Source organism: Daphnia carinata, unplaced genomic scaffold (genome assembly GCF_022539665.2).
Source record: "Daphnia carinata strain CSIRO-1 unplaced genomic scaffold, CSIRO_AGI_Dcar_HiC_V3 NW_026453058.1, whole genome shotgun sequence".
Taxonomy (NCBI): Eukaryota; Metazoa; Arthropoda; class Branchiopoda; order Diplostraca; family Daphniidae; genus Daphnia; species Daphnia carinata.
Window position 1 is genome coordinate 7495 of NW_026712519.1, and position 10280 is coordinate 17774.

Genomic DNA, 10280 nt, shown 5'->3' on the forward strand with positions numbered 1-10280 from the left:
TTTTAATAAAGTTCATTTTTCACAATTTTTGTTTATTGAACTACCATCGCTTTTTTAAATGTAATACAAAAAATAAATGTTTTTCGCACTTAGCCTTGTTCTGTCCACCCTCTTTCATTATTCCCCCAACCCCCAGTCCATCTCCCATATAGCTTCTTTTTGTCGATACTTATGCCATAGGTAAAGACCACTGATTCGTTGGGAATACGGAAACTGGATGAGTTCCGCGGGGCTTTTGTGGTTGCTGGGAACAAAAATATATGTTACCACGAAGACCAGTTTATTATCATTAACATTTGATAAATAATGTTTATAGGAATAATATTACAAACTTAAATTATCGTCTGAGGCAAGGACCAAAACAAAGATTATGTAATTCAATATTGATTCTAATACCATTTATTCCTTATACATTTTCAATTCTTTTAACAATTACAAAGAGCCCAATAAATACATTAAAATCATAACCTACTGCTATAAATGATTCTGTTCGTTCTTCGTGTCCTGTTTTCACCTTTTGCACATTTTCAAGCAGCTATTGATTACCTAATTACACATCACATAATACATTGTGATATTTGGAAGCTTTACACTTTACGTTAACAAAGCTACTAATAATGACAAATCAATTTTCTACCATGACGGACTTTTTTTTAAAATGAGAGTCTGTTATTAGTGAAGACACTAAACCTTTTTAAATGAATCTAAGATATTTTTGCTTCAAATTTTCCACGATCATGGAAGGCATGCCAGTGTATTTTTCTATAAAACTATCACGACATGGCTGCACATGAAAGAACAAGAGTTTAGCTCATCCATGAGTCAGTATCAGTCTTTAATACGGTAAATTTGCCTTTTTCTTTAGTTTATTCACTTTATGTTCTTTCTTTTCAGTTTTATTTTTCTTAATGTTGGCTTTTCTCTTTTTCTGTTGTTATTCCTTTCTCTTTTCCTTTTCTTCGATTCGTTCAGCGGAATTTATGTTACTTTCTGATTTGATCTCGTTCATTAATTGATTTGGCAAGCAATTCCACATAGTCTTTTACCTATTGCAATACAGAAAGGTTAAAAGTTTTGAAGATCTTACAAATATTTTTGTCAAATTGAAAGTTTACCTGAAAACCTTCAGCTATTTGCAGAGCACCATTGCATGCCTGTTTCTCTTCAATGCTTCTTGCATTCTCAGCTTCAGCTTGGCCTACCAAGATATTCATTTTTGGTTTAAGTTTTATTTTCTTTCATTTTAATCGTTGCCACTTCTGGATATAAAGTGGTCTTTTTCAGAATGGGTGAGGAATTAGATAGTTCTCCAAAATCAAATTTGCTGGAAACTAGGCAGCCTTCACTGTTAAAAATTGGTGTTGCCAGTGTACTTGCTAGTCTTGGGTCAGGAATTTCTGTTTGAACAAACTCTGAAAGACCAGAGGTTGATGACACAGATACTGCCTTGGTGGCTCGAGCATGTTTGGCAATTCAGGACCTCTTCTTCTTACTTTTTCTTTTTAATTTCTTCTTCATTCCCTCTAACTTCCGTTTAAATTGGATTTTCGTTGTCTTATCAGACAATTCCAGCTTTTCCTCTGAAAATCAATGGAATAAACTGGCCGGTCTTCCTTAAATGTAAATGTTAACACATACCTGTTAAGTGTGAGGCGTTCATTCAGTTTATGTTCTTTCTTCTCAGTTTTCTTTTTCTTAATGTTGGCTTTTCTCGTTTTCTGTTGTTATTCCTTTCTCTTTTCCTATTCTTCGATGCGTTCAGCCAACTTCTTTTTACTATCTGATTTGATTTCATCTTGTTTCATAATAGATTTAGCAAGCCATTCCACATTGTTTTTTACCTATTGCAATACAGAAAGGTTAAAATTATTTAAGATCTTACAAATATGTATGTCAAATTGAAAGGTTACCTGAAAACCTTCAGCTCTTTGCAAAGCACCTTTTCATGCCTGTTTCTCTTCAATACTTCTCACATTCCAACTTCAGCTTGGCCATCCAAGATTTTCACTTTGGCTTTGAGTTTTTTTTTATCGTTGCTACTTTTCAATCTAAAGTGTTCTTGTTCAGAATGGGTGAGGGATTAGATAGTTCTCCTAAATCAAATTTGCTGAATACTAGGCAGCCTTCGCTCTTGAAAATTGGTGTTAGCGGTGTACTTGTTGGTCTTGGTTCAGGAATACCTGTTTTGACAAACTCTGTCGGATCAGAGGTTGATGACACTGATGCTGCCTCGGTGGCTTGTGCAAGTTGGGCAATTCAGGACCACTTCTTGTTATTTTTCTTTTTTAATTTCTTCTTCTTCAATTTTTCTAACTCCTTTTAAGTTTGGTTTTCATTGTTCTATCAGACAAATCCAGCCTTTTCCCTGAAAATAGATGGAATAAGCTGGCCGGACGGTCTTCCTTAAACGTAAAGATTAACACATACCTGTTAAGTGTGAGGTGTTAGCTGCTAGACATTCTTCCTGTTCAACACCAACCTTATTGCTATTGAGATCGTCAACTGTAGATACACTTTCAATTGGAATGTTGGTCAATAAGCTAGAAATCATGATTTTTTGGGTCCTCATTTCCTATAAATTTTGTTTAGACGACACTTTCAAGTTCTTGTTTTCTCTTTTTCCATTTACAAAAACTGCCTCTCATATTATAACCTTTAAACTTTATTATTATATACCTTGATTTCTCAACATTATCACTGATCACTCCATAGATCAAACTATCCGAAACAAGTCTATTGTTATTTTCTTCAGGGAACGGCATTTTCAAGTCAAATCTAGCGTCAGGACGCCACAAACAATGGCGGACGGTTTTTAACATAAAATTTTAAAAATTTTTAATTCTTTTACTACAAATTTAACAAAATTTAGTTCCTTTGTATAACAATAATAATGAATTATAATAATAGAACAATAACAAAGGAACTAAATTTTGTTGAATTTAATAAAGCTTTAGCTAAAAGTTTTAATAACAGCTTTCCACCGTCCGCCATTGTTTGTGGCGTCCTGACGCTAGATTTGTTGAGATAACTGAGTGATTGTTGAGAGACATGATAATGTTGGTGTTGAACAAGAAGAATGTCTAGCAGCTAACACCTCACACTTAACAGGTATGTGTTAATCTTTACGTTTAAGGAAGACTGGCCAGCTTATTCCATCTATTTTCAGGGAAAAGGCTGGATTTGTCTAATAGGACAATGAAAACCAAACTTAAAAGAAATTAGAAAAATAGAAGAAGAAGAAATTAAAAAAGAAAAATAACAAGAAGTGGTCCTGAATTGCTAAACTTGCACAAGCCACCGAGACAGCATCAGTGTCATCAACCTCTGATCCGACAGAGTTTGTCAAAACAGGTATTCCTGAACCAAGACCAACAAGTACACTGCTAACACAAATTTTCAACAGTGAAGGCTGCCTAGTATTCAACAAATTTGATTTTGGAGAACTATCTTATCCCTCACCCATTCTGAACAAGACCACTTTAGATTCAAAAGTGGCAACGAAAAAAAAAAAAAAAACAAAGCCAAAGTGAAAATCTTGGATGGGCAAACTGAAGTTGAATGCGAGAAGTATTGAAGAGAAACAGGCGTGAAAAGGTGCTCTGCAAAGAGCTGAAGGTTTTCAGGTAAACTTTCAATTTGACAATGTAAGATTTTAAATAATTTTAACCTTTCTGTATTGCAATAGGTAAAAAACCATGTGGAATTGCTTGCTAAATCTATTAAGAAACAAGATGAAATCAAATCAAATTGTAAAAGAAGTTGGCTGAACGCATCGAAGAATAGGAAAAGAGAAAGGAATAACAAGAGAAAACGAGAAAAGCAAACATTAAGAAAAAGAAAACTGAAAAGAAAGAACATAAACCGAATGAACACCTCACACTTAACAGGTATGTGTTAACATTTACATTTAAGGAAGACCAGCCAGTTTATTCCATTGATTTTCAGGGAAAAAGCTGGAATTGTCTGATAGGACAACGAAAATCAAACTTAAACGGAAGTTAGAGGGAATGAACAAGAAATTAAAAAGGAAAAGTAAGAAGAAAAGGTCCTGAGTTGCCAAACATGCTTGAGCCACCAAGGCAGCTTCTGTGTCATCAACCTCTGGTCTTTCAGAGTTTGTTAAAACAGAAATTCCTAAACCAAGACTAGCAAGTACACTGCCAACACCAATTTTTAACAGTGAAGGCTGCCTAGTTTCCAGCAAATGCGATTTTGGAGAACTATCTAATTCCTCACCCATTCTGAAAAAGACCACTTCAGATCCAGAAGTGGCAACGATTAAAATGAAAGAAAATAAAACTTAAACCAAAAATGAAAATCTTGGTAGGCCAAGCTGAAGTTCAAATGCAAGAAGTATTGAAGAGAAACAGGCATAAAATGGTGCTCTGCAAATAGCTGAAGGTTTTCAGGTAAACTTTCAATTTGACAAAAATATTTGTAAGATCTTCAAAACTTTTAACCTTTCTGTATTGCAATAGGTAAAAGACTATGTGGAATTGCTTGCCAAATCAATGAACAAGATCAAATCAGAAAGTAACATAAATTGCGCTGAACGAAACGAAGAAAAGGAAAAGAGAAAAAAATAACTACAGAAAAAAAGACAAACCAACATTAAGAAAAATTAAACTGAAAAGAAAGAACATTAAGTGAATAAACCAAAGAAAAACAGGCAAATTTATCGTATGAAATAATGATACTGTCTCATGGACGAGCTAAACTCGTGTTCTTTCATGTGCAAGCCATGTCGTGATAGTTTTTTTAACAATACACTAGCATGCTTTCCATGACCGTGGAAAATTTAAAGAAACAAAACCTAAGATTCATTTTAAAAGGTTTAGTGTCTTCACTAATAACAGACTCCCATAAAAAAGTTCTTCATGGTATAAAATAATTACAATGGATTTGTAATTGTTAGTAGCTTTGTTAACGTCAAGTGCAAAGCTTCCTTATATTTCACTGTAGTATGTGTGTGTAATAAGGTAACCAATAGATGCTAGAAAATGTGCATAAGGGAAAACAAGACACGAAGAACGTAAAAAATCATTTATAATTGCTGGAAAAGCGCGCGTTCTTACCAGAGACGTAGATGGTTCTCTCGTACTAAAGGTGACGTTATTCTTTAACAAAAGGTTGCTCTGTAACAAAAGCAATGCATTAACTATTTAAGTTTTACTCATAGACGTTCCTAGGCAAATCAAATATTCCTGTTTTGCTCGAAATATTTATTGCTTGGGTGAAAAGCGCTCCAATCCCAGTCAGCAGTCACCGCCTAGCTGGCATAGTTATAGCAGTAGGTTATGATTGCCGATTCAAAGTAAGCAAGCATAGCCAACTACCGAATGTTCGAAGAACCAAGGTTTATCATGTTTTCTAAACGCCAGCTGGTGGTTGAGTTTTTACATTGGTTGTTCGCCAAACGCGATGGTTACCAGTCCAATATCCTTAACTATTTAAATCAAATATACTTGTAATTGTAGTGAACTATGTGTGTAAAATTCTAATGATTTCATTAAACACAGTCATTTTCGCATTGAAATCGTAAAAATTAATAAAATTCGTCAAAAACAGGTTGCCGATTCAAAGTAAGCAAGCATAGCCAAATACCGAATGTTCGAAGAACCAAGGTTTATCATGTTTTCTAAACGCCAGCTGGTGGTTGAGTTTTTACATTGGTTGTTCGCCAAACGCGATGGTTACCAGTCCAATATCCTTAACTATTTAAATCAAATATACTTGTAATTGTAGTGAACTATGTGTGTAAAATTCTAATGATTTCATTAAACACAGTCATTTTCGCATTGAAATCGTAAAAATTAATAAAATTCGTCAAAAACAGGTTGCCGATTCAAAGTAAGCAAGCATAGCCAAATACCGAATGTTCGAAGAACCAAGGTTTATCATGTTTTCTAAACGCCAGCTGGTGGTTGAGTTTTTACATTGGTTGTTCGCCAAACGCGATGGTTACCAGTCCAATATCCTTAACTATTTAAATCAAATATACTTGTAATTGTAGTGAACTATGTGTGTAAAATTCTAATGATTTCATTAAACACAGTCATTTTCGCATTGAAATCGTAAAAATTAATAAAATTCGTCAAAAACAGGTTGCCGATTCAAAGTTAAAAAGCATAGCCAAATACCGAATGTTCGAAGAACCAAGGTTTATCATGTTTTACTAAACGCCAGCTGGTGGTGAGTTTTTACATTGGTTGTTCGCCAAACGCGATGGTTACCAGTCCAATATCCTTAACTATTTAAATCAAATGTACTTGTAATTGTAGTGAACTATGTGTGTGAATTATGTGTGTAAAATTCTAATGATTTCATTAAACGCAGTCATTTTCGCATTGAAATCGTAAAAATTAATAAAATTCGTCAAAAACAGGTTGCCGATTCAAAGTTAAAAAGCATAGCCAAATACCGAATGTTCGAAGAACCAAGGTTTATCATGTTTTCTAAACGCCAGCTGGTGGTTGAGTTTTTACATTGGTTGTTCGCCAAACGCGATGGTTACCAGTCCAATATCCTTAACTATTTAAATCAAATATACTTGTAATTGTAGTGAACTATGTGTGTAAAATTCTAATGATTTCATTAAACACAGTCATTTTCGCATTGAAATCGTAAAAATTAATAAAATTCGTCAAAAACAGGTTGCCGATTCAAAGTAAGCAAGCATAGCCAAATACCGAATGTTCGAAGAACCAAGGTTTATCATGTTTTCTAAACGCCAGCTGGTGGTTGAGTTTTTACATTGGTTGTTCGCCAAACGCGATGGTTACCAGTCCAATATCCTTAACTATTTAAATCAAATATACTTGTAATTGTAGTGAACTATGTGTGTAAAATTCTAATGATTTCATTAAACACAGTCATTTTCGCATTGAAATCGTAAAAATTAATAAAATTCGTCAAAAACAGGTTGCCGATTCAAAGTTAAAAAGCATAGCCAAATACCGAATGTTCGAAGAACCAAGGTTTATCATGTTTTACTAAACGCCAGCTGGTGGTGAGTTTTTACATTGGTTGTTCGCCAAACGCGATGGTTACCAGTCCAATATCCTTAACTATTTAAATCAAATATACTTGTAATTGTAGTGAACTATGTGTGTAAAATTCTAATGATTTCATTAAACACAGTCATTTTCGCATTGAAATCGTAAAAATTAATAAAATTCGTCAAAAACAGGTTGCCGATTCAAAGTTAAAAAGCATAGCCAAATACCGAATGTTCGAAGAACCAAGGTTTATCATGTTTTCTAAACGCCAGCTGGTGGTTGAGTTTTTACATTGGTTGTTCGCCAAACGCGATGGTTACCAGTCCAATATCCTTAACTATTTTAAATCAAATATACTTGTAATTGTAGTGAACTATGTGTGTAAAATTCTAATGATTTCATTAAACACAGTCATTTTCGCATTGAAATCGTAAAAATTAATAAAATTCGTCAAAAACAGGTTGCCGATTCAAAGTTAAAAAGCATAGCCAAATACCGAATGTTCGAAGAACCAAGGTTTATCATGTTTTCTAAACGCCAGCTGGTGGTTGAGTTTTTACATTGGTTGTTCGCCAAACGCGATGGTTACCAGTCCAATATCCTTAACTATTTAAATCAAATATACTTGTAATTGTAGTGAACTATGTGTGTAAAATTCTAATGATTTCATTAAACACAGTCATTTTCGCATTGAAATCGTAAAAATTAATAAAATTCGTCAAAAACAGGTTGCCGATTCAAAGTTAAAAAGCATAGCCAAATACCGAATGTTCGAAGAACCAAGGTTTATCATGTTTTACTAAACGCCAGCTGGTGGTGAGTTTTTACATTGGTTGTTCGCAAACGCGATGGTTACCAGTCCAATATCCTTAACTATTTAAATCAAATGTACTTGTAATTGTAGTGAACTATGTGTGTAAAATTCTAATGATTTCATTAAACACAGTCATTTTCGCATTGAAATCGTAAAAATTAATAAAATTCGTCAAAAACAGGTTGCCGATTCAAAGTTAAAAAGCATAGCCAAATACCGAATGTTCGAAGAACCAAGGTTTATCATGTTTTCTAAACGCCAGCTGGTGGTTGAGTTTTTACATTGGTTGTTCGCCAAACGCGATGGTTACCAGTCCAATATCCTTAACTATTTAAATCAAATATACTTGTAATTGTAGTGAACTATGTGTGTAAAATTCTAATGATTTCATTAAACACAGTCATTTTCGCATTGAAATCGTAAAAATTAATAAAATTCGTCAAAAACAGGTTGCCGATTCAAAGTTAAAAAGCATAGCCAAATACCGAATGTTCGAAGAACCAAGGTTTATCATGTTTACTAAACGCCAGCTGGTGGTGAGTTTTTACATTGGTTGTTCGCCAAACGCGATGGTTACCAGTCCAATATCCTTAACTATTTAAATCAAATATACTTGTAATTGTAGTGAACTATGTGTGTAAAATTCTAATGATTTCATTAAACACAGTCATTTTCGCATTGAAATCGTAAAAATTAATAAAATTCGTCAAAAACAGGTTGCCGATTCAAAGTTAAAAAGCATAGCCAAATACCGAATGTTCGAAGAACCAAGGTTTATCATGTTTTCTAAACGCCAGCTGGTGGTTGAGTTTTTACATTGGTTGTTCGCCAAACGCGATGGTTACCAGTCCAATATCCTTAACTATTTAAATCAAATATACTTGTAATTGTAGTGAACTATGTGTGTAAAATTCTAATGATTTCATTAAACACAGTCATTTTCGCATTGAAATCGTAAAAATTAATAAAATTCGTCAAAAACAGGTTGCCGATTCAAAGTTAAAAGCATAGCCAAATACCGAATGTTCGAAGAACCAAGGTTTATCATGTTTTCTAAACGCCAGCTGGTGGTTGAGTTTTTACATTGGTTGTTCGCCAAACGCGATGGTTACCAGTCCAATATCCTTAACTATTTAAATCAAATATACTTGTAATTGTAGTGAACTATGTGTGTAAAATTCTAATGATTTCATTAAACACAGTCATTTTCGCATTGAAATCGTAAAAATTAATAAAATTCGTCAAAAACAGGTTGCCGATTCAAAGTAAGCAAGCATAGCCAAATACCGAATGTTCGAAGAACCAAGGTTTATCATGTTTTCTAAACGCCAGCTGGTGGTTGAGTTTTTACATTGGTTGTTCGCCAAACGCGATGGTTACCAGTCCAATATCCTTAACTATTTAAATCAAATATACTTGTAATTGTAGTGAACTATGTGTGTAAAATTCTAATGATTTCATTAAACACAGTCATTTTCGCATTGAAATCGTAAAAATTAATAAAATTCGTCAAAAACAGGTTGCCGATTCAAAGTTAAAAAGCATAGCCAAATACCGAATGTTCGAAGAACCAAGGTTTATCATGTTTTACTAAACGCCAGCTGGTGGTGAGTTTTTACATTGGTTGTTCGCCAAACGCGATGGTTACCAGTCCAATATCCTTAACTATTTAAATCAAATGTACTTGTAATTGTAGTGAACTATGTGTGTAAAATTCTAATGATTTCATTAAACACAGTCATTTTCGCATTGAAATCGTAAAAATTAATAAAATTCGTCAAAAACAGGTTGCCGATTCAAAGTAAGCAAGCATAGCCAAATACCGAATGTTCGAAGAACCAAGGTTTATCATGTTTTCTAAACGCCAGCTGGTGGTTGAGTTTTTACATTGGTTGTTCGCCAAACGCGATGGTTACCAGTCCAATATCCTTAACTATTTAAATCAAATATACTTGTAATTGTAGTGAACTATGTGTGTAAAATTCTAATGATTTCATTAAACACAGTCATTTTCGCATTGAAATCGTAAAAATTAATAAAATTCGTCAAAAACAGGTTGCCGATTCAAAGTTAAAAAGCATAGCCAAATACCGAATGTTCGAAGAACCAAGGTTTATCATGTTTTACTAAACGCCAGCTGGTGGTGAGTTTTTACATTGGTTGTTCGCCAAACGCGATGGTTACCAGTCCAATATCCTTAACTATTTAAATCAAATGTACTTGTAATTGTAGTGAACTATGTGTGTAAAATTCTAATGATTTCATTAAACACAGTCATTTTCGCATTGAAATCGTAAAAATTAATAAAATTCGTCAAAAACAGGTTGCCGATTCAAAGTTAAAAAGCATAGCCAAATACCGAATGTTCGAAGAACCAAGGTTTATCATGTTTTCTAAACGCCAGCTGGTGGTGAGTTTTTACATTGGTTGTTCGCCAAACGCGATGGTTACCAGTCCAATATCCTTAA

General features: G+C 33.8%; 2 long non-coding RNA genes across 6 annotated transcripts; one reads left to right on the plus strand and one right to left on the minus strand.

The window, feature by feature from the left end:
- Positions 1-735: 735 nt before the first annotated feature.
- Positions 736-2894, minus strand: LOC130697791 (uncharacterized). 4 transcript variants are annotated; one of them, XR_009003032.2, is made up of 6 exons: positions 2677-2894; positions 2428-2572; positions 1911-2365; positions 1639-1841; positions 1116-1580; positions 736-1046 (listed from the first exon to the last, which is right to left on the minus strand). It is a non-coding gene; the product is annotated as an uncharacterized LOC130697791 (long non-coding RNA). The 4 variants fall into 4 exon arrangements; XR_009422023.1 differs by having other exon boundaries at positions 1911-2128; positions 2181-2365; positions 2428-2893; XR_009422024.1 differs by having other exon boundaries at positions 1911-2123; positions 2181-2365; positions 2428-2892.
- Positions 2895-2989: 95 nt separating this feature from the next.
- LOC130697793 (uncharacterized) lies at positions 2990-4806 on the plus strand. 2 transcript variants are annotated; one of them, XR_009003035.1, is made up of 6 exons: positions 2990-3108; positions 3167-3351; positions 3404-3623; positions 3686-3887; positions 3946-4409; positions 4479-4806. It is a non-coding gene; the product is annotated as an uncharacterized LOC130697793 (long non-coding RNA). The 2 variants fall into 2 exon arrangements; XR_009003036.1 differs by having other exon boundaries at positions 3409-3623.
- The last annotated feature ends 5474 nt before the right edge of the window (positions 4807-10280 follow it).